Source organism: Mustela putorius, unplaced genomic scaffold (assembly GCF_011764305.1).
Source record: "Mustela putorius furo isolate JIRA1106 unplaced genomic scaffold, ASM1176430v1.1 tig00537350_pilon_pilon_pilon, whole genome shotgun sequence".
Lineage (NCBI taxonomy): Eukaryota > Metazoa > Chordata > Mammalia > Carnivora > Mustelidae > Mustela > Mustela putorius.
The window spans coordinates 3061768-3084149 of NW_025422471.1; the positions used below are offsets into that span (position 1 = coordinate 3061768).

The window sequence follows — 22382 nt, forward strand, 5'->3', positions numbered from 1 at the left end:
TGAAACAAGATGGGATTGGGAGGGAGACAAACCATAAGTGACTCTTAATCTCACAAAACAAACTGAGGGTTGCTGGGGGGAGGGGGTTTGGGAGAAGGGGGTGGTATTATGGACATTGGGGAGGGTATGTGCTTTGGTGAGTGCTGTGAAGTGTGTAAACCTGGTGATTCACAGACCTGTACCCCTGGGGATAAAAATATATGTTTATAAAATAAAAAATAGAATGAGGTTATGGGTTTTTATGAGAAAGGTTAGAGAGGTCAAGTGCCATTTTCACCATATCCTGAGAAGAGTACATACTAATAACATGCTTTTTCACTGTTTAATGTAAAAATTCATTATCTAGCTGAGTTAATGTATATCATGTTTCTCCAATGTAAAGTTACCCAGACCTTTCCTCTTCCTTTCATAATCTTTTCAAGAAGATCACTGTGTGCAGGCCCACTTAAGAAATGAGGAGTTATAGTCCAAGGTGAATATCCTCATAAATTATTTGGAATAATTTTCCAGGTCTGGTCTCCCCACTTGCTTGTTTATTCAATCTTTTATTTTGGTTTTGACTCATGGATATCTATTCTATGCATTGGGTCATAATCTAATACTATTTTATTAATTTTGCTGCTCAAATTGTTTTGGCTTTGGCTACTGGGAGCTCATTGGTTCCTGCTCTTTGACACACCCCCATTATGGCAGTGTTTGCTTTTTTGGAGGGCACTTCCATATTTTATGCCACTATATATATCTTACATATTCACTGTCTCAGTTCTAGACTGAGCTATTTCTCCAAATTATCATGGTTTCTTTTATTGGAGAATAGTATTGAAGACCAAGATACAAGCACTAGGGATATGCTTAGTGCTACTCGTGTATCATTGGTTCTATACCTTACAGCTCACAGAGCAAAGAAATATGAGTGTATATTAGCCTGTGTGTGTATTTCTTCATGTATTCATTTGTACCTACGTTCAGTTAAATATAGTTTATCTGATGTTTCTAACTCTACTGTTCTTTCCTTTTTGCCTTGTCTGTAACCTCCCATTAGAGTGGGAGCCTGGCTCCCACCATCCTCTAAATTAATTTTCAATTCATATACCATGTACATGTTTAGTATCTTCAGAGTCTGTTAAACCACATTGCAGGGAAAAATTTCACATACTGCAGGACATTGCTTTTATACAGTTCATTTGTCTTGATCTTTCAGTCACCAATTATTTTGAAAGTTTCTTAGGTCAGAACCTTACCCCCAAACCATCAGTGAAGCATTTCATAGACTTGCAATATTAATAGATTGTATTGTCATAGCCTGAATTTCATCCCGAGATTCTCCAATCTCCTGAATGATGTTTAAACTTTTCATAATTAAGGTTCATTTTTGTTTCTTTTATTTATTTATTTATTTATTTATTTATTTATTTATTTTTAAAGATTTTATTTATTTATTTGACAGAGAGAGATTACAAGTAGGCAGAGAGGCAGGCAGAGAGAGAGAGGGAAGCAGGCTCCTTGCTGAGCAGAGAGCCCGATGCGGGACTCAATCCCAGGACCCTGAGATCATGACCTGAGCCGAAAGCAGCGGCTTAACCCACTGAGCCACCCAGGCGCCCCTCTTTATTTCTTTTTTTGCTATAAAGTTCCATGGTGTTTCACAAAGACAGTGTTATGTAACTATCATTAGAGTAGGATACAGAATAGTTTTGCCACTCCAAAAAGTCCCCTTTTATCTCCTCAACCTCCCCTCTCCCAAAACCCCTGGCAAAAACTATTTACTGTCACTATAGTTTTAGCTTTTCCAGGATAACATACAAACGGAATTTGACAACATAGAGCCTTTAACTTCTGTCACTTATGATTTCACTTAAATATGCATTTAAGGTTTATTTATGTTTATGCATAGCTTGATAGTTCGTTGACTTTACTAATAATATTGTTTCTTTTCTCCTATACCTATTGAAGGATATCTTGATTCTTTCCAACTTTTGGTGATGATAAATAAAAGTTATATATATTTTTACAGTGCCTATTTTTCTGTAGACTTAAATTTTCAAAAAGTTGGATAAATATCTGAGAGCACAATCATTGGATTATATGTTAGGATTATGTTTATCTTTGTCAGAAACTGCCAAACTGTCTTCCAGAGTGACCATGCCATTTTGTATTCCAGCTAGCAAAGATGAGAATTCCCACTGCTCCATTTTTATTCTTTTGGATTTGAGTCACACTTAGAGGTGTGTAGTGGTATTCATAATGACTTTGACTTAGAATGTCCTAATGAAAAAAGTGGTGAACATCTCTTCATATCCTTATTTCATATACTTATTTGCCACCTATGTATCTTCTTTTGGTGACGGGTCTTTTCAGTTCTCTTGGCCATTTTTCAGTAGGTTTTTTTTTTTTTTTTTATTGTTGTGTTTCAAGAGTTCTTTGCATATTTTGGATATCAGTCATTACTCTAATATGTGATTTGCATATATTTTCTCCCTGCATGTGTCTTTTATGTAACCATTTCTTTTTTTTATTTTAATGTTTTTTATTTTAATTTTCATTTATTTGACAGAGAGATCACAAGTAGGCAGAAAGGCAGGCAGAGAGAAAGGGGGAAGCAGACTCCCCACCAAGCAGACTCTGATGCAGGCCTCGATCCCAGGACCCTGAGATCATGACCTGAGCTGAAGGCAGAAACTTAACCCACTGAGCCACCCAGGTGCCCCAACTATTTCTTTTTAAATATTCATAAAGTCCAACTTGTCAGCTTTTTTCTTCCATGGATCAAGATCTGTTTAGGAGTCAGGTTGTGTTTAGAGCATCTATAGATACAGTCTTCAAATTGCTTCATTGTCCTTGTTCTGGCCTCCCCTCTTTGAGATTTTGTTGTGAACTGTCACTAGAGAAGAGTTACCTGTCCTGCAGCTCTGTAATTTGTAATACACTATTACTATACTGGAGGCTCACTGGCACAGTGGTAGGATGTGGATGAGGCTCAACATTCTCAAAGTCCTTGGGATTAGTGTGCCTCTGTGTTGAAGCTGTAGCCTTCCCAAGTGTTTCTTTTACTCCTCTAGTGATCCATAACTTTTGTCTCCTAGTTTCTAGATGTATTTTTTTTTTTGAAGCCCTATGCTCTTTTTTCTTTTTTGTTTTCATTTTTTTAAGCCTCTTAAGTAAGTAAGACAGGAAGTGTGGAGGGGGCTGGGGTGCGGGAGATGTACCATTCAGAATAGGTTTCAGAATTGTGTTCTAGTGAATTTGTTACGGACAAATCTGCTTGTGTTTCACAATAGTTAAGCTTCCTCTATCCCTGCCAGGGCCAACAGGTGATGTTTCTTGAATCTTTGCTATGAAACCATGGTGAGGTCCTAAAAAGAAAGCCCAGGTTAACTGTGAACACATCCTCTTACTCCCAATAAGAATGCAGCCCCTAGAAATGTTTCACTGAGCTGCTGGTAACTTGCCAAAATTATCATTTAAATATCCCTACCAGTTTTTGGCTTGAGTGTCTTCTACTGAGCAGATCATGGTTGGACATGCATCTTTCTGGATGTGCATGTCTCTCTGGATGGGGGGTGGCAGTATGCTTTGTGATCTTGGTTTTCTCATGGATCCATAAAATTGTAGATTTTCAGTTTCTGTAGCTTTTTTTTTTCTTAAGATTTTTATTTATTTGACAGAGGGGGTGGGGAGAGCACATGCAGGGGGGGCAGCAGAGGGAGTGGGAGAAGCTGGCTCCCCACTGAGCAGGGAGCCCAATATGGGGCTCGAGCCTAGGACCCTGGGATCATGACCTGAGCCAAAGGCAGACACTTAACCAACTGAGCCACCCAGGTGACCTTCTGCAGCTTCTTTTTTGATTTAAGTATGGGAGTAATAATTCTAAACTCTTTACAGTTGGAGCTGAAACTAGAACTTTTCTTTTTATTCCTTTTTCAATAAATATATTTTAAGAACCTATTTTGTGCATGAAACTCTTTAGCACTGAGGATGTAAAAGTAAACAACTTTACCATTAAGGACCCTAGCATAAAAAAAGACATTAAATAAATACTTACATAGCTAAACAATCTTTATGACAATAAAAACAGAGATAAATGTAATGAAGGAAAAACAAGGGATGCTATGAGAGTGCATATTAAGGTAACCTACATAGCAGGTTTGCTAGAGTATCAAGAAAATCAATCAAATTAAGTTATTGAATTGCCATAATTATAAGATACCTACATGTATCTATAGGGTGTGTTTTTTTTTTTTAGCAGCAATTAAATGAGAGAAGAGACAATTTAATTTATGGATTTATTAAGATAATTTTTTAATGAGTATTTAGCTCATTGAATCCTCTTTTTTTGGAATATGAAATAATATAGGAGAAAAAAAAAAGTCAAATGTTCAGTTAAAAACATCTGATTTACCAAGAGTATTATCAGCCTAACTCCTCTTAAGGAATCAAAATGAACATTTTGGGGTTGAGAACTAACCAGAGATCAAATAAAATGTGTGTTTCTAGTTGAACATCAGATTTCTTTAAGGACAAAGCAGTTTTAGGTAAACAGTTTTTAGCGGTAGCCTTTTAAAAGCCTGTTATGCATTAGAAAAGTAAATTGCATTATTCAAAAATGTTAAGCATTTCCCAGAACAACTGAGTGCAAAACCATTTATCAACAATTTCATCTACAATTATTCATAAAAATAGATTTGAATACATGGCAGGATTCTTGGTAGGTCTAGATAAAGATAAAGAGTGTTCTATTTGAAGATTAAACTGGAATTTTTAAAGCAACACTTGGTCCTTGACTATTCAGTTACTGATAACAGAGCCATTATTTCTTCACCAGCTTTAGGAGCATTTGCTGAGTTCTCACTAAATGCTTAGCCTTAGGATGGTCATTTTGGTGTATATCAGAAAACAAGGTTATGATTCCTATGTTCTATTAAAACGTAGTATTTGGAGAAAATTTGTACAATTTGGGAAATTCAGTAATAAGTATTTGAATGTTAAATTGTGTGAGATAATAGGTTCAAAACGAGTTTAGAGAATGAATAATGGAGGGAGGCTTCATGACTAGAACTGTCAAGAGTTTGGCTGAAGAGGGAAGACATGTCCCCATTTGAGTTGAAATGTGTTTGGATCACCAGGAGAGAAGAAAGTGAAGCGGGAGGGCAAGGTTCTTGTCTCCTGGAGTCGAAGAACAAATCTTGTGGATAAAAGAGAGTGAGTAAAATGATAGAGTTGCATTAAGTGAGGATACAGAAGAAACTCTCAGCAGTGAGAGAGGTCCCAACAGTGTTGCCAACGTGGGTCTCCACTGACTGTCTTCTACTGAGAACTGACCACGGAGCTTGTGGCCTTAACATTCTTGAGACATATTGGTTTGAGTAAGGACTGGTGAGAACATATTTAATGGCTTACTTCTTTTTAGGGTCTGGTTATTCTTTGTTGATCACAAGTGACTGTCATTAAAAAAGACCCCTCCCCCAACCCCAGATGTCTATGGCAGGGTGGTCTGGTGCAATCCCTGATCTCTGGTTTCTTTACACCTCCACGTTTTGGGGATTTCTTGAGTCTGATTACATACATAGCTCCCTATCTATTTCTCCCCACCTAGCCCTGCCTGTCCTACTCAAAAAGGTATTATTCAAGGCAAAGATTCCGTCTGTATGGAGATTGAGATAAGATAAATGATCTCTGAACCTTGAGGCTAGGACCTTGGAGGGCCTGAATGGTCTACATGGTGGGACAGGGAGTCACTCCAAGGCTTTATTTTGTTTCCCAGGCTGGAAACTACCTAGAGGAGATATGTGTAGAGTCATTGATCATTTTGACTCTAGTGGAGAAGTCCAATCCAAAACATTGTCCAAAACAACGACCTGGCTGTTTGATGGCATTTAGTTGGGTGATTAGTTTCTTACATTCAAGTTAAATAGGACATTTCAATAAATAAAATTTTGTAATCACAGGGCACAGAATCTTTATCTCACCTTTAATTAGAACAAATAGTTCTATTTTTTTTTTTTTTTTTTACTTTTTTGGTGGCCCTAATAAATGGAGTATCAAAACAAGTCATTATATATTACTGGTTTTCATAAAGTGCATAGGCAAATTATTGGTAATAATTTATAAAATATTTAGTCCCTGCTAGTCTTTATGAGAGAATTGTGGTGTTCCAGAGCATTATGTGAAGTAAGACACTGTTTTTTATTTCCTCCAGAATGGTACCGACATTAATGAACCATTGGCATTTAAGCACATTTTACCTTAACCACAAAGGAACACACATCCCTATAGAAATGCAATTTAGTTTTGAAACTAACACCACTATCCAGCTCAAGCTCGTCAGTTGAGTCCTTTTCTGGTTTTTGGTACAAAGTCTCTGAGTACAGAATGAAACAGAAAGCCATGCTGAGAGCAGGACCAGAAGATCAAGCTGTCAACACAAAAAGATATTTGAGAGCCTCATGGAGGAGAGAAGATTAAAACTCCAGCTTTCTCATAGGTGACAAGGAGGGAAGATTGGGACATCACCCACTGCTTAGTGTTGTTTGGAGGCTGATAACAAGGCAGAATAAAGCCAATGTCGCTCCACGTCGCTCACAAAACCAGGTAGGCCTAAAAGAGCACCATGAGCTGGCAAAGCACAGTGCTCCTTGGGGCTTGTTTCCTTTTGTTGGTTTTCTTTAAATCTCAGTTGTCAGCTAAGCAAACCTTGGACCTTTGGCCCCACATGCAGTCCATTGAGCATGCAGGAATCAGGACGGACTAACGGGTTTGTGTTCCTTAATCTTAGCCATAATTTGCATGTCCTCACTAGAGGTGACATAAAAATACCACATAATTCTTCTAGAGGCTGCATATTAATTAGCAGAATTGACATGACACATTAATCATATTTTCCTGGTATCGCTCGGTTCCCTGCAAAATTGAGTCTAGGATTCTTTTTTAAAACTAAGGTCTATATAATGGATAGGATACTTAGCAGGTATTTGAATGAATTAGCTCTCTTTATACTGGAATGTAGTAGTACTTTTTGAGATATACTAAGTATGCAAAGATAAAGAACAGAACTCCGAGTGATACAGGCAGGCTCAGAGAAGGGGAACAGGGTCCAGGGACCCAGAGGGGAATCCTACAGCAGCAGCCAGAAGGGTCTTTGGCTGGAATGGAGTGAAATGGAATGGAATGCAATGCAGTGGAAATCAAAGGTGAGCCAGCAGGGGATGAAAGCCGTTTACTGAAGATACAGATGGAGTGTTCTGAAGACTTAGAAAGGAACTTGAGTGTGGTCTTTGTTCAGGGCCTCTGGGGTTTTTATTGAGGATGATGGTCTGATGTACATGTCCCCTTAGGCATCCAGGAACCAGTTAGAATCAATACAAAAACCTGGTGTTATTCCTTGGAGCCAGAGGGCCTTGGTCTAGAAGACATTTGTGACAGCTTCTTCAGGTCATTCTTACCAGGTCCTTCCTTAAATGGTATTTGTTCTAGAGAAATCATTAACTTTTTATTCCCTACAAGGGGGATATCCTCTACAAGGAAGACCTATGCTATTTGTGTTGCAAAGCATGTGTAAAGTCTGGTGGAGGTAGAGTTCCTAGTAAGAAAAGAAGCAGAAAAAGGAGCAAAAAATAAGTTTTTATGGAGTCCTTCAGGTTCCCTATCCAAATCCTATTTAGAATATTTGTGTAGCAAAGCAATAGATAATATACATGTCTGTCTCTGGAAAGAGAGTAAAAATGAACCTCCTCCATCAAATTAGGTGCAGGCAGTCAGGGGACCTGAAAAGTGTGTGATAGAAACCTTCAACCTGCGGTTCTGTGAGTCGCAAGTTTGAACAGTGGCATCAAGAATTGTTCCATATAAATTTCTTAAATGATCAAAATTATTCTCAAATCTGATACATGCATGTGGAAAAACTTCAGAGAATACCAAGGGAATATAGTACAAATATTAATATTTAGCAAACTCTTATTGTAGTTACAAAATCAGGAGGCTGATTTTTCTTCTATCTATGTTTATAAAATGGTACCATATTCTACATTATCTCCTAGGGAAGTTATAATTGTCATGAATTTTCAAGAAAAACAAGCATTATTTTCTTAAAATTTCATATATGTTATAGAAATTAACATTATTTGAGCAGGAATAGTTGATTGGCTCAAATATATGGAAGATAGAAAAATAATCCAGAGAGAACAAATATATAATGCCAGGTAGATATCCATGGCTCTGAGATGTTTTGTTTTATTGACTTCTATCATCTGTAATCTCTCCTTATACTTTCCTCCCTTTTTAAACTCCCTCCTTCACTTCCCAAAAAGCACCGACATTAGGAGTATGGTAATATTTAATCACTGTACTATTTTGTTTGCTGCTGATAATGAATACAAAAGTGATATTTAATAATAAGTTAAATATTTTATGATCATTGACTATTAGTTGATACTAGCAAATATCTCTACTTTCGGGTCCTGTTTTTGTAAGGGCCTATTTAGCCAGAGCGATTCCATCTTGGTTAAACAGTGATTTTGTTGTTTATGCAGTAAAACCTAAACTGCCCCTGCCCCTGCCCCTGCCCACCCCCCCCCCCAACAGGGGAACTTACTTAGAAGCAAGTCCAGGAAAAAAGGACGAGTCAGGCCAGGTGGAGACATCCAAACAGTGGAGTGTGCATATTGTCTCCCTAGCTAGCAAGGAGTGTGGGCCCTGCCTTTTGGGCACCAATTCTGACCAAGGTGATAGGCTAGTTCAAAAAGCTACTGTAGGGTAAATTGTAATTCAATTGGCCACCCATGTGTGGCCTAGCATGACTATTCAACTTTCTCTGTGTGTTACAATCTCATTGGCCACCTGTGTGTGGCCAGGCTCAACCACATGGCCTTTGCCCTTTAAAAAGTTAGTCTGTAAGGCAGGGAGGGGTCGCCCTCTCTGTAAGAGGCAGCCCTGACCGGTCAGTTTGATTCTCGATGCTTGGCGGAAATAAAGCTTTGCTTGACCTTTGCTTTGTATCAGTTTTGCTCCTTTGATCACAGACCCTAACAGGTTTTTGTTTTGTTTTGTTTTTGTTTTCTTTTCCTCTTGCTGCCTTTAAAGTTCTCTCTATATCACTAGTTTTTTTGCCATTTTTAATTACTGTGTGTCTTGGTGTGGACCTCCCAGCGTTGATTTTATAGGAGGTTCTCTGCCTTCTGGATCTGGTCTGCTTCCTTCCCCAGAATAAAAAAGTATTCAGCTATTATTTCGTCAAATCAATTTTCTGCCCCCTTTTCCCCTTTTGTAATCTTTACAGTGTGAATATAATTAGGCTTCATGGTGTTGTGGAGTTCCCTTATTCTGTCCTCATGTTTTATTATTCTTTTATTTTCTCCTGTGTAGTGTGAACACTTTCCATTTCTCTAGTTGCTGATCCATTCCTCTGCTTCCTGGGCTACTGTTTATTCCCTCTTGTGTGTTTCTTATTTCAGTTACTAAGTTCTTTACCTCTGCTTGGTTTCTTCACCTCTGCTTGGTTCTTTCTTATATGTTCTATTTCTTTGTTGAAGGTCACACTGGGGTCCTCCACTTTTTTCTCAAGTCCAATGAGCAACTTTATGACCATTACTTTATCAGGCATATTTCTTGTGTCCATTTCTTATTGAGATTTTGTCCTCTTCTTTCATCTGGGACATGTTCCTTTGCCTCCTGTTTTGTCTAACTCTCTGTGCCTATTTCTATGTGTTCGGAAAGTCAGCTATGTCTCCTGCTCTTGGAAGTAGTGTTCTTATGAAGAAGAGGTCTCATGGTGCCCTGCTGTGCAGGGTCCCCCATTCTCCAGAACCTGGAACATCAGGGCTCTCTCCAGATTGCCTTCAACCCAGTCATCTGCAATGGCCTTATTTGCCTATTGTGGGGAAGGTTTGGCCCCTGTATTGTTCATGGGCTAGTCTGGGGCTGCCTTAGATCAGATCAGGCATTTGCCAGAGCTGCAGTCACAGTGCACCACTGGGTACTCTCTGTGTTGTCCTCTGAGTGGCTTTTGTTGGTGAGTGGGTCCTGCACTGGGACCAGATGTTTGTCCCCAGCAGACTTCTGCAGCTGCAGTGTTATTGGTGTGTGTGGTTTTCCTCCCCTCTCCCCAGGGCAGGAGTCTGTTTGGTGGGGTGCAGGCCTCTCTCAGGGCTGCTTGGATGCTGCCAAACTTGGGGTGCTATGGTGCTGTGGATGGACTGCGGCTGAGGGTGTGTTGGAGGGGGTGGGTGCACAGGGTTTGGGGGGAACACGAAGTTAGTAACATATGTGCTGCTCTGCCCTGGGAGAGCACCTGTCACTGCTTTGTAGAATTCCTGTGCAGCCTGCTTGGAGCTGGGATGGGAGGGGGGATCCACAGAAGGGTGTGGGGAAAGGGCACACTGTTGGCAAGCTGGGTGGGGAGTGTTCTTATAGGTTCTGCAGGTGTCCGGGCCTGTAGGCTGGGGTGTGTGGGTGGAGGGAAGTGGTGCCACCGGCTCTTTTGTTTTGGGAGAAGTCACCCTGCCCCTCCAGCACTGTTTGAGGTTAGGAAATAAATGTCCTTCTCGTACACCACAGGAACTTTTCAAACTATTGAGTCCAAGCTGTATCTCCGCTACCTTGCTTGTTATGCTGTCTTTTTTTTAAGGGCAGGGACTCCATTTTCTGTTGTCCTCTGCATTTCCCAGAACAGAGCCATTGATTTTTAAAGTTCCAGGTGTTAAGCCAAACTGATTGTCAAAACTTGCAAAATTAAGGTCTTCTGGTTTTCAAAGCTGCATGTCAGGGGGGTGTATCATCTTATTGCTGGTCTCCCATGTGTGAGGTGCCTGGGCTGGGGTCTGCTGCTTTCTTCTGTGTTTGCAGTGGGCCGCCTCCCTCCCTGGACAGTCTTTTGGGTCGGTTTGGTTCTGGCTGGCATCACTGTTCTTCTTACCATTTTCAGTGCAGCCTCTTCTCTATATTTAGTTGTAAATAGTCTGTCCTGCCAGGTTGTTTTCTGGGTCATTCACACGGATGTACGTGTTATCTGGGTGTATCCTCCATTGGAAGAGGTGAGCTTCGGATCCTACTGTTCTGCCCTCTTCCCAGGAAGTCCAGAGATGTAATATTTATCAGAATTCTTTTTTTAAAAAAATTTTATTTATTTGACAGACAGATCACAAGTAGGCAAAGAGGCAGGCAGAGAGAGAGGGAGAAGCAGGCTCCCTACTGAGCAGAGAGCCCGATGCGGGGCTCGATCCCAGGACCCTGGGATCATGATCTGAGCTGAAGGCAGAGGCTTTAACCCACTGAGCCACCCAGGTGCCCCTATTTCTCAGGATTCTTAATGCTCATCACTGGCCTTTGCTAAAAAATGCTTTATACATGAAGTATATTTATCTGTATTATTCTTCTATTCCATAAGCATCCATGCTTAGTAAATTGAATATGCATGAAATATGAGTGAAGAAGGACATTCTCAAAATCTATAGTTGCCCTTTATTCTTTGTGTTTAAACTAATTTTGGTACACTGTGTATTGAACTTAAAAATGTTTTGGTTTGTTGCTTAAACCAGGTCATGAGCTACAGCCCCAAGCTTTTTAGTTGACAAAATCGTTTTGTGAAGCAAGAGGTAACTTTTATTACTTTGCAAATCATGGGGTTTGTAAGAGGACAGTATAATTAACTCTGAAATTTTGGCCAACTTGTATTTCTTTACTGTCTGCCTTCTTTAAAAACAATAATTTTTCAAAAAGAGTAAAGAACTCTGAATTTATACCTACTCTATCCACCTTTATCTTTGCTCTTGCATGTAAGTTATATGTAAAACACTATACAGAGAAAATAACTATTGGCTTTAATGAGGCTAAAATATAACTGCGTATATTAAGATAATAAATGTCTGATTATAAATGCTAGTTAAGAACATTCATGGTTTTGGTTCCTATATCCTAGATTAATAATAAAATCTGGTTAGACTGATACTCTTTTCTCCATATAATTATTACGTTTCTGTATTAGTACTTTCAGTATACAAAAGACCAATTAAAACCCCATAAAATACCTTAAGACCAGAAACAATGTTGTAGGAAACAGGAGTTCCTCTAGAGCTTTTAAATAGAAACAGATTTAGCAAAGGGAGAAATTAACGTCTTACAAAATTATTGAAGGGGCTGTGTGAATGGCTCTAGACACCAGGAATGTCTTTTTGAACAAGATCACTGAACTGGTGAACTGTGCTTAAGGCAAAAATGCCGCCTCTGCTAAGGGGGAGAATCAGGGCATTCCCTTGTAAATTGTTAGATCCCAGAACTCACTGTCCTTGTTTCCATCCAGGATCAGAAATCTCAACTCCCAACCCTGCCTGCTCTACTGCATCTGCCTCTTAAAACTCATACAATGAATCTTGGAACACTGAAAAAATAAAATTAAAAAAAAAAATCATAATGCCCTCACACAGGCAAGTATGAATCATTTCAAACCACAGTGATGCCTCTCTAATGTCCCTTGGGAGCAGTAATCACCAAAGAGAGAAGATGGTCCTTGCTTCATATCTGCCTTCTAAATGTAGTCACAATTGGGTGGGCACAGTTGGTTCTTAGCCTTACAGATTCTTTAGTGCAGGAAGGTAGTCCAAAGGAAATTGAAAAGGATGTTGAATGCCCTACCCCCTCCACTGCATTCATATTTGCCAGTCTCTACTAACATCTTCCCATGTTACGATCTCAAAGAACACAGTCACCAGATGAACACATTGCTCAGCAGCAACGTGAATTCCTTAAGACCACGGTTCTTATGTCGTTTGTGGAGCCTTCAAACTTCCAGTAGGACTTAGTAGTGTAATGGCAAATATAAATTAAAAATAAAAGGGTTAGTTTTGGGGCGCCTGGGTGGCTCGGTGGATTAAAGCCTCTGCCTTTGGTTCAGGTCATGATCCCAGGGTTGTGGGATCAAACCCCACATCGGGCTCTCTGCTCAGCAGGGAGCCTGCTTACCTTCCTCTCTCTCTGCCTGCCTCTCTGCCTACTTGTGATCTCTGTCAAATAAATAAAATCTTAAAAAAGATAATAAAAGGATTAGTTTTTTTTTTTTTTTGAAAATAAGGGGAGGGGCGCCTGGGTGGCTCAGTTTCTTAAGCATCCAAATCTTGATTTCCGTTCCGGTCATCATATCAAGGTTGTGAGATCAAGCACTGTGTCCGAGCCTGCTTCAGATTCTCTCTTCCTTTCCCTCTGCCCCTCTCCAATCTCTAAAAAACAAAAAGAAAGAAAAGAAGGGGAGCAACATCTCTCCCTTCCCTTTTCTTAGAGCATTTACTTTAAAAACCTATAATTGTAAGCTCTTTCTCTGTCTCTTGGAAATGTATGTATGTATTTTTTTCAGAAGCAAAATAAGCTTCTTGTCAGCTTAATAGTCCAGAAATGGATTTTTCAAGGACCGGAGAACTAGCTCTTCAGAATGTAAACATTTAAGAAAGACAGCACCTCTGTCTCTTAGTTTCTCTGGGAATGTATTTTTTTTATTTGTTCATTCTTATCCTACATATAATACTTTCAGTATATTTGCTTACAAACTGTGTTTGTTCTGTGAGTATTTAAGCAGTAATCACTGAGCTCTGTGGTTCAATTAAAATGACTGTTTTATTTTGCTTTTTACCTTTTACTAATGTATCACTCCTCTATGGATGCACATTTTGTTATTTCATGCCAAGTCCTTGACCCTAAGCATTAAACCGAGTTGCTTAAAACTGTAACCTCACTTTGCTAACAATTCTCTACTCATCTCAAGACAATCTCACTGTCTAAAATGATTTGTTTTCCAATACTTATGACTGTTCCCAGGACTCATCACATAATATATTCTAACCCCATAGATTAGCCTTTAGCATGTTGTTTTCTGTTGTCCACAGATCGGTTTTGGTCAAGCTGATGATATTGATGAGAAACCAACCAACAAGGCCACCGGGATGGCTCAGTCAGTTGAGCTCTCCCAGTGTCCTGAGATCATATCCTGTGTCAAGCTCCCTGCTCAGAGGGGAGCCTGCTGCTCCCTCTGCCTGCCATTCTTCCTGCTTTTCCTCAAATAAATAAATAAAATCATATAAAAGAAAAAAGGAAAAAAAAATCAGTTTCTCAGGGAAATATGAGATCAACTTGTGTCCCGAGGAAGGGCCTAGAGAGGATTAGCAAACAGGTCAGGGCTGGAGCTCAGAGAATAGGCCAGTAACACAAAAACCTGAGACTGTTCTAAAGATATTTCTAGACTTTGGTGAGAAAGATCATCATTATTATTATTTTTTAAGATTTTATTCATTCATCTGACAGCACAAGCAGGGGAGCAGGAGAGAAGAAGCAGGCTCCATGCTGAGCAGGGAGCCCAGTGTGGGGCTAGATCCCAAGGCTCTGGGATCATGACGTGAACCAAAGGCAGTAGCTTAACTAACTGAGCCAGCCAGGTGCTCTAGTGAGAAAGATCCTTAAAGTATTAGCATTCTTTTTGACCCATGGATAATATGGATTTTCCATAATTAGTTCCATTCAGAGTTGGATTCTGAAGAAAACCTTATGAATTATATTCTTCCTGAATCCCCTTAATAGAGATGGAATCAATTCTTGTGGGACTAGCAAAGTCAGGCCCCTGCGATACGTCTATTCAGAAGGTTAAGAGAGAAGGTCAGCACTACCACAGTTACCTCAAAGGGCTGGGGAAAACTGGGAGCATTTCTCACATTAGAAACTGGAAATCAGGGAAGCCCTTGGTGGAATATAGAATGAAAATTATTTCTCTTGATCTTCTTGAGGCTTCAGAGTATTTTTATTAATACAAGGACAACTTGATGGTAGAATTTGAAATAGTGTCCCATGGGAAGAGGTTGGCAAATAGAAGGAAAGGAAGTAAGAAACCCAGACATGTTGCTTCTGGGGGCCTGCCAGTCTTTGAGTCCAGTGTTTGGCTGTCTTAAGACCATCCAGTATAGAACATGGTCTTTATACTCTGGGTTAGGGTAGTTTTAAAGCAAGTCACTGTCTAACAGTTCTCTTCTCTGCACTTAATTTTTAAGCCTTCCAATATGTTTGATCATACCAAGGGAATTGGTAGAAGGTATTTTTTTTTAAGATTTTATTTATTTATTTGACAGATCACAAGTAGGCAGAGAGGCAGGCAGAGAGAGGGGAAAGCAGGCTCCCTGCTGAGCAGAGAGCTCGATGCGGGGCTTGATCCCAGGACCCTGAGATCATGACCTGAGCCGAAGGCAGAGCCTTAACCCACTGAGCCACCCAGGCACCCCCAGGAGAAGGTATTTTGCATACAAGTTGGGTTAGAGTATGAAAGAATGACAGTTTGTGGTTCTTATATTTTGCATGAAGTGGTGTGATATTAAGTCTAACCAGACTAAGTCAATATGTAAAGCTTTTAATCCAGTTTGAGTTGATGTTTATATATTTGGTAGAAGATTGATAAGGGAAAAACTGTACTCTAACATGGCCAACCAAACCAGCAAGGGAATTCCAGTCCCTACCTCAAAGCCCTTCTGGGTTCTTCTTCCCTACCCGTTTCCAGCACATGCCAAAAGTACCAAGTATGTGGCGTAGAAGGGTATAAATTACTCTCCCAGCTTGTGCTGGGGGTTCAGACCTTTGGAGATCACTCTCCTCTCAGCCCACTGGTGCTACATAAACCTCCTATCCTCCAAAGTCTTTGAGTACTGCTTGGTTCTTCCGTCAGGATCCAGTCCAGGTTCTGTAACAAGATAAGTGTCCAGTTTTCCAAACACCATTTTTGAAGAGCGTTTTCTTTCCCCATAGTATTTTTTTGTCTCCTTTGTCATAAGTTAATCAACCATGTATGTGTGACTTTATTTCTGGGCACTCTGTTTTGTTAATAAATGTGTCTTATTGAATAAATTTCACATGTAACATTGTTTCAATTTAAGGAATACCATGTGCTACTTTGGTTTATTATATATTATGATATTATTGACATTGTACTATTTCTCAGATTACACAATTATGGTATAATAGTATTGTACATCATAGTTATATATATATATTATAGTATTGTTCATTATACTGTATGATATATCTCTCTGGCATATTTACTACTTATTACAAGTTTATAACTTTAAACACTATCAGTCTTATCTCCCTACCCCCCATCTTCTTTTTATCCCACTATTTTACCCTGTATTTTTTTTTTTTTTTTTGCAGGTTTGATTTTTTTCAGATTCCATATGTAAGTGATATCTCAGTACTTGCCTTTCTCTGACTTAACCTAGCTCAGCATAATGTACTCAAGTCCCAATCATGTTGTGGCGAATGGCAAGATATGCACCCTTCTCCTGGCTGAGTAATATTATTTATATACATGTTACACACACACACACACACACACACACACATCTTTTTGATGCATTGATGTATTGTTTCCATTTCTCAGCTACTGTGAATAATGCTGTGATAAACATGGGAGTACATATATCTCTTTGAAATCCTGTTTTCATTTTCTTTAGATACATACTCAGTATATATCTGGATTTGCCAGATCATATGGGAGACCTATTTTTAATGTTTTGAAGACAGTGAATATTGTTTTCCATGGTGTTTAGATCAATATGCACTAAGAGTGTATAAGGGTTTCTTCTCACCATATCCTGGTCAGTGCCTGTTGTTCTTGACTTCTTGATGATACATAGTCTCGCTGGTATTGGTGAAAATCTCATTGTGGTTTTGGTGGGCATTTCCCTGTCGATTAGGGATGCTGAGCATCTGTTCATGTGCCTGTTGGACTTTTTGATGTCCTCCTTGGAAAGATGTTTTCGTTCTGCCAATTTTTAAGTCAGTCATTTTTTATTATTAAGTTCTGTGCATTGTTATGTATTTTGCACATTAACCCCTAATCTGAGAAATAGTTTGGGGGAGTTTTCTTTTATTCTGTAGGCTGTCTTTCCATTTTGTTTATTTTTCTGCAGAAGTTTTTGAGTTTGATGTAGACCCTTTTGTTGATTTTTGCTTTCATTGTTTGTACTTTTGGTGTCATGTCCAAAAATAATCATTGCCAAGACCAATACTGATGAGTCTCTTGTGTTTTCTTCTAGAAGTTCTACTGTATCAATTCTTGATCCTTCTCAAGTTAATGCCTGTGAGTGGTGTGAGATAGGAGTCCCATTGCATTGTTCTGTCTTTTTCCAGTTTTCTTAGCACCATTTGTAGAGGAGGGCAACCTTTCCTCATTGGCTCCCTTGTCACATATGAGTGGACCATATATGCTAGAAATTAATTCTGGACTTTGATTCTGTTCTGTTAATCTATGTGTCTGTTTTTGTGCCAGGACCCTACTATGACTTTATAATATAGTTTGAAATCAGGAGCTGTGATATCTCCAACTCTTTTTCCCCTGTAGGACTGTTTTGACTATTCAGGGTCATCTCTAGTTCCAAACAAAATTAAGAACTATTTTTTCCATTTCTGTGAAGAATGCCTTTGACATTTTGATAGGGATTGTATTGAATCTGTAGATGGATTTGGGTAGTATGGCCACTTGTACAAATTACCTCTTCTTGTCCATGAACAAGGGATGTAAAAATATGGAGTTTTCCACAATTTTGCATGTCCTTTTAGCATAAGGACCATGCTAATCTCCCGGTATCATTTCAATTTTGTGTATGAGCTGCCAAAGCAAACTAGGAATCTCTTATAGAGGCAGTCTTCTTACAGCCTGATAATGGAGGCCCTAAAGCTTAGGGCTGGCACGAGTCCATAAGAAATCTTTACCTGAATTCACCAAACCTATGGACAAGAACGGAAGCCAAGATGCCTGGATCTGCATGTGGCATGTGAACTGGATTTTACCTTTACATACTCATTTTTCTAGGCAGTAGGGTAGAGTGTACAACCTAAAAAACTCTGGGTAGACTCCCTTCCAATTCTACTTTTATTCAACTCCAAGCCAAATAGAAAAGTTTGGGGGTATAATTTTACCGAATGGGATAATGATATGCTCCTTTTGGTATTTGTCCCCAAACCTTCTTTATAACTCATGGCTGGTTTGCAAAAAGAAAAATTAGTCATAGGAAAGTTATAACTTTTGTTGTAATCTGCACACCTTCAAAAGCAATAAAAATAAACTGCTATGAAATAGGATAAGTGGAAGCCCTGAGAGAGAAGTATTTAGGCACTTCTACATTTCTTACATACCTGCTTAATAATTACTGTGCTGAATTGGAATTATATGTCTGTTTTTCTGCTTGCTCCCAAACACTATCCTTAAAGGCAAGGAAAATGCATTTCATACTTGAATTCCGAGCAAAAAGCAGTGCCATATAGTCTGTATGTAATGAATGCATAATACTCCTTATTTTTCACTGTTTTTTTTTTCAAATTTTTATTTTTTCCAGTGTTCCAAAATTCATTGTTCATGCGCCATACCTGGTGCTCCATGCAATACGTGCCCTCCTTAATACCCACCACCAGGCTGACCCCACCCCCTACCCCCAATCCCCCCCCCACCCCCGCCAAAACCCTCAGTTTGTCTCTCAGAGTCCACAGTCTCTCATGGTTTGTCTCCCCCTACAACTTCCTTAGGGAATACTAGTGTGAAAAATCTGAGGTATACATTTTGAAATGTCAACATGAGAATCTTTCTAATGAGACAAACATAGAAGGACTATTTTCTATATTCATCCATTTCTTTCTAAGACTACTACAACTTGGCAGCATACTTTTATAAAAACTACACCTCACAATACTGTTACTAACTAACAGTTAAATTTTTAATGCCCAGGCTCTTTTACTTTACTTTACTTTTTTTTCTTTTCTTTTTTTTTTCTATTCTACTCCATGACTTTGAGTGAGCAAATAGTGTCGAGTTCTGCCAGTCATTACTAGTTATAGTTGATCCTTGAACAACATGAGGGTTAGGGACTTCGACCTCCTGAGCAGTAGAAAATCCATGTATAACCTTGACTCCTCAAAAACTTAACTAGTGATAGCCTACTATTGACCAGAAGCCTTCCCAATACAGTAACATAAATAGTTCTCACGTATTTTATAATGTATTACATACTGTATTGTTACCATAAAGTACGTGAGAGAAAATAAAATGTTACTAAGAAAATCATAAGGAAGAGAAAATACATTTATAGCACTGTACCGTATCAAACACAATCTGGGTATAAGTGATCTCATGCAGTTCAAACCCGTGTTCTTTAGGAGTCAACTGAATATGATATTAAGGGGGTACTTAATGACTCTGAGCTCAGAATTGTATTTCATTAAGTTAGAAACCTATGAGAAGATATTTTCACTCGCAATTTTGTTGCATTTCTTGAACTTCTACACATTTCAGCATAAAATTGTTTTTGTGTTAGTATTAGTGTACTAGTATTCACGGACTACCTCTGGTAACGGAGCTCTGGGCTAAAATCTAACCTTACAAGTTGTAGCTTGGCTTTGAAATAGAAAGAAATGGATTTGAAAGTGCCTAGAATACAGGTAAACATCAGAAAAAACCAGCAGACTCCATGCAAAGTATGATTGCGTTTAGTCCATGTTTTTTTTTTTTAAGATTTTATTTATTTATTTGACAGAGAGAAATCACAAGTAGGCAGAGAGGCAGGCAGAGAGAGAGAGAGGAGGAAGCAGGCTCTCTGCTCAGCAGGGAGCCCGATGCGGGACTCGATCCCAGGACCCTGAGATCATGACCTGAGCCGAAGGCAGCGGCTTAACCACTGAGCCACCCAGGCGCCCCGTTTAGTCCATGTTTGACGTAACTGCGTTTTTGTCCAGTGTTGCCCTAAACATACACGTAATGTGTGTGATGTTCATTTGCTTTCCTTCTGATCTTATTATTAAAAGTATTCTTCTATGAAGGGCCGCATAGAATTTTTATTTTTAAATTGCAGCATAGTAAAAATAGACCTTAAAACACTCAATCTTATTTTATCCCAGAAGTACTATGATCTCAAGGCAACCATTTGTACTGATCCAGTAAAATGAAACTCTTTCCTCCTCACCTATTTAGGTTTTGTACCTGCAAAAGGGAAGATTCTTTACATTGTAGCATTGCCATTGAAAGTTACCAGGTTTAGATTCTTTCTACTTGCAAGAGAGCTGTTGGTGATAAAGAATCAAGTTGAAAATTGGAGGCTTGGATAAGAAACTCTCTCTGGTGATTGAGCACAAGTGAACATTTTTGTTTGGGGACTGAAATAAACTCCTTTTATCAATTTTAAAGAAATCCTTGTAATGTAAATAGGTCATTCGTGATTCTTCAGACATGAGCTTTGCAAAATGAGCTTGGAAACGGTCTATATATAAATCTGAAAAAGAACCCGTGACGAAATGATGCCAACTATAGAGTTTCCAGTGTTTTTATGTCATTTATAGAGAAAACTATAAAGCTGTCCCTGACTTCCTGTGGTAATTAGTGCATCTTTTATGGTAACATAAAATGCTCAAATGGTAATGTTGTGTGAAGTCATTTGGTTTTTATCAACTGCTGAAATTAAACGTTGTCACTAAAAATAGTGGATATTGTCGCTAAAAATAGTGAGATAGAGGGGCGTGTCAGGCTTTCAGAGTGCAGTAGTTCAGCATATGCCTGCCCGAACGACGCTTTCTTTTGAGGTTCAGATTAAAGGCCAGACTTTGTAGTTTCATCCCTCACACTGAGGAAAGGTTATTGACTCCTATTCATTCATTTGCTTCTACGGAGGTGACAAAGAGAATGTCTGAAAGAAAGCAGGTCAGGGTAGAGGAATGAGGGAGGAATAAGGGAGACACTTGGATATTTTTTGTTTATTTTACATTACTTTTATCTCCACAAAGATTAATCTAGTACGTTTCCTAAATTCGATGACTGAAGTCATCCTTTTAAGCTTTACAAAAGCAAGAGAAGGTCCAATTCTATTTTCATGTAACGGTGAAAAAGACCAATGCCCAAGAAGAACAAACAAAGCAGGATAAAAGAAGAGAGAGAGAAGAGAAATAGGAGAGTGAAAAGTCTTCCTCGGGCTTCTGTATTATTAGAGACAGGGAGGTTCTCTCTGTTTGTTTGCAACTCAGTTCATCTGTTCACTTCTTCTTTTGCTGTCCTTGTTCACTCTTGTCTTTGTGCATTCCTGTCTTCTCAGTGGCCTTTTAAAATTTTCATTGTTACAAGAACGCTCATGTTACACTTAACAGTTGTAATAGTGACTGCTAGAACCTTTCCATTTATTCCTGGGTCCACCAGATGGTTAAGGCTAATGATTCCGTAGTCACGGTCCCCTTTCTAAATCTGGACAAGGCAGCCCTGCCCCAAGAAAAAGGAGTTTCCTGGAGTCCTTGTCTTAGAGCAAATGTTGAATTAGAGCTAAGTGTCCTGTGAGGATAGCCAGTTAGCTAATCTATTTCTGGGAACAGATTATCATTTAAAACTGTGCCATAACCCCATGATTATTCACTTGGTGACATGTGGTGAAAGTAGTCCTGATTTTGGAATAGAAGTCTGAGACTGATTGTAAATAGAAGCTCTAAGAGTACATGGAAATAGAAGTGGATGTCAAAGGAAAACATCTTATTCATTTAGTTGAGACAGTTCTGGTTGTTCGACAGTCTATTTTCACTTTCTGGAAAGACAGGATAACAACATTCATAAGCCTAATTCAGAATTAGTGTGAGAGCATGAAACTGTGAGAGGGAGTGATGTGTCACATCCATCTGAGGCATTTAAGGGTTATTACATTTCTTTCTCTCTTTATTCTCTTTCCTGCTATGCCTTAGCAATCCTAGAAATCTGGGAAGGCAGACATCAGGAAATGAAGGGAAATCCCTGACTAGCTGCATAGAGTTTTTCATAAATGAGAAATTTTTATAGTAGTAAGGCCCTGATATTTCAGGATTTGTTACTGTAGCAAAACCTACGTGATCCTGACAATTACTTTTAATACACTATGGTGGCACATACTGTCCATTAAATGATAATTATTATTATAGTAGTATGTGAACCCAGTGAGAGGTGAAATAGTTATTATTCTTTCACTGATAATCTGTGAAAATGAAATTAAGACATAATGGCCAAATATGATGGGAAATGAATTAAGTTCTTTTGGTTCACTTTGTGGTATATTTAAGGATGAGAGCAATGGAATCATTTTAACTATATAATGTCTTTTTATTTAGGTAATCTCACAAAAGCATCAGTATTTATAGTATAAATTTCTGAACTATGGCCCAATAGTTAAGAAAATAGTTTTAGAAGGAAAGGGAGAGAAATGGAAAAAAAAAGAATAAAAAGTAATGTCTGTGTAATTATATCCCCTACCTCAGTAGACTACTGTGATAGTCTATGTGTGTTTTCAAAACTACTAACTAGGGGAGCTCAAATCACTGAAATCACTAAGTATATTAAATGGCTCAAATAATAAAGAAGGTGGATAATGAATAACACA

The 22382-nt window shown here is 38.8% G+C and overlaps 1 non-coding gene across 1 annotated transcript; it reads right to left on the reverse strand.

Annotated features, from left to right (window-relative positions):
• Positions 1 to 17531: 17531 nt before the first annotated feature.
• On the reverse strand, positions 17532 to 17634 carry LOC123390474. The gene has a single exon (XR_006605062.1). It is a non-coding gene; the product is annotated as a U6 spliceosomal RNA (small nuclear RNA).
• Positions 17635 to 22382: the final 4748 nt, after the last annotated feature.